This window comes from Haplochromis burtoni, unplaced genomic scaffold, assembly GCF_018398535.1.
Source record: "Haplochromis burtoni strain Fernald_Lab_line unplaced genomic scaffold, NCSU_Asbu1 Contig_95, whole genome shotgun sequence".
Taxonomy (NCBI): domain Eukaryota; kingdom Metazoa; phylum Chordata; class Actinopteri; order Cichliformes; family Cichlidae; genus Haplochromis; species Haplochromis burtoni.
The window spans coordinates 860,861-863,611 of NW_024582456.1; positions in this window are offsets into that span (position 1 = coordinate 860,861).

A 2,751-nucleotide genomic window follows, 5' to 3' on the forward strand; every position below is an offset into this window, starting at 1 on the left:
GAATTTGCAGTGGTAGCCTGAGACTCACATATTCCCCACCAGCTGTCCTCTGAAATTAGTGAGCCTGATTCCCTCTCCCATTTCTGCTTAATGTACACGTAGAGTGATTTTTAGAGGCTTGTATACTACCGTATATTTTTGAGACCATCTTTTTAGAGTCCTTTCTCTTGTATGCCTCTTGGAAGATATGAATTAGGTCGTATTCGTTTTCATCTCTGATTAGTAACGTCTTGTTGTAATAGTCTCTAACCTGCAAGTATCTAAAGAAGTCATGCTTTGCCAGTCCGTATGTATCTGAGATGGTTTCATAGCTTTGGAATCCCCCATTTGTTGCTAGTGAACAAAAAGAAGTAATTCCTCTCAGAGACCACTGTTTAAAGGTCCCATCCAGCCTGGCAGGCACAAACTCCGGGTCATAAGCTATCCAATTCAAGGTCCTAGCCTGTTTTTCTATTTGTAGTTTCCCCACTACCCTGAACCATAGTTTCAGGGTGAACCGGGTCAAATGGTTCAAATCTTTGTAAAATTTTTCAGCTTGGTTCTTATTTCCTAAAAGTGACTGTAGTGGGAAGTCTAATTGTGTAATTTCCATATTTTTCCATTTAGCTTCATAGTTTGGGGAGCACCAGTTTACCAGGGGCTTCAGTTGTGCGGCGTAGTAGTAATCTTGTAAGCACGGCAAAGCTCTCCCTCCCTTCTCTTTTTTTAGTTGCAGCGTTTTGTACTGGACCCTCGGTCGTCTGCCGTTCCAGATGAACCGTGAGATCCATCTGTCCCACTCGTCAAATTGTTTTTGGGGTATCTCCAGGGGTAGTGACTGGAAGAGATAGAGGATTCGAGGCAGAACGTTCATTTTAATTATTTCTATTCTATTACTCATATCCAATGGGAGGAGAGACCACCGAGTTAGGTCAGATTTGATCTCTTTGTTGAGGGGGCAATAATTAATTTCATAGAGTCTAGACATGTCTTTCGTTAGGTTTACTCCCAAGTATTTTATTGTGGGAGAGTCCCATTTGAAGCTGAATTTCTTTACAGTTTCCGGTCGAGGTGTATAATTGAACGTAAGGGATTGAGTTTTTTGAATATTTAGTTTATAGCCAGAGTAGTGATTGTAGGCTTTTAGTAAGGTCATCAATTGGAACAAACTAGATTCAGGATTTGTAATAAAAAGAAGAACATCATCCGCGAACATACAAGTCTTGTGTTCTTCACCCCTGATCATTATTCCTTGTATTTCAGAGTTTTCTCTAATAGCCTGAGCCAGAGGCTCAATGTACAAGGCAAACAGGGACGGGCTCAAGGGACAGCCCTGGCGTGTCCCTCGCTTCAAAGCAATATTTTGAGACAGGTGCCCATTAATCCTGATCCTGGCTGTTGGGGAGTGATACAGTGCTTCGATACATTTAATGAAGCCATCTTTGAATCCGAATCTTGCTAGTACCCTAAATAGATATTCCCAACCCACCGAGTCGAATGCCTTTTCGGCGTCTAGGCTGACCAACATTGCACTAATATTTCCTGATGTTATATGATCCATCACTTGTAGCGTTCTCCTCAGGTTGTCCTGGGTCTGTCTATTTGAGACAAAGCCTGTCTGATCTAAGTCTATCAGCTCCGGGATAATTGATTCCAGTCTCTTAGCTAATATTGAAGCAAATAATTTATAGTCCACGTTAAGGATAGAGATTGGCCTATACGAGCTGCATTCTTTTTTATCTTTGCCGTCTTTTGGGATAATTGAGATAACTGCTTCTCTCCAAGATTGTGGGGCTACTCCTGTTCTTAGTGTATGATTAAAGCAATTAAGCAGCACTGGTGTTAGTTGTGTCCTAAATGCTTTATACCATTCGGACGGATAACCGTCTGTGCCCGGTGCCTTATTCGCCTTCAGCCTGGAAATGGCTTTATGCAGCTCTTCAGCAGTTATCTCAGCCATGAGTTTTTTATCCTGCAATTCTCCTATAGATGGTAGGTCTAATGAGTTTAGAAAGGCTTCCATCATTGTATTCTCTACAGGGGAGGTTGGGTATATAGGTTTTTGTAATACTGTTCAAATGCCCGTTGAATATCCTCCAGTTTACTGCAAATAATTTGGGACTCAGGGTTCCTGATTTTATGAATTCTATTCTTTTCCTGTTGTTTTCGCAGCCTCCACGACAGAAGCTTCAGCGCCCTAGGTCCCGTCTCATAATACTTTTGTTTTGTAAATTTGAGCTTTTTTTCAATTTCCTCGTCGTAAATGCTGTTTAAATCTTGTTTAATTTTGTTCATCCTCACCAATATCTGGGGGTCTTTTTGGGCAATATGTCTAGACTCTAACGATTTCAACTCCCCCTGTAGCTTCTCAATCTTTTCTGCTTTTCTTTTTTCCTGTGTGCTGTGAGGGCAATAATCTTACCTCTAATGACAACTTTTGCTGCGTCCCATAGAGTATTTGGAGATACCTCGCCATTGTCATTATTTAGTAGATAAGTTTCAAATTCCTGCTGGATTTGTGTTTGTGCTGATTTCTCATTCAGAATACTGGTATTGAGTCTCCAAAGTGTATTTGTCCGCTGTTTAGCGCGGTTCAGGGTTAGATACACACCTGAATGATCAGATAAATCTCTGACCCCAATTTTACATTCCTCGACCTTATGCCAGTCTGATTTGTACATAAAAAAATAGTCAATACGAGTATAAACTGAATGGCACGCAGAGTAATAGGTAAACTGTTTATCCCCTGGATGAGAGGATCTCCACACATCA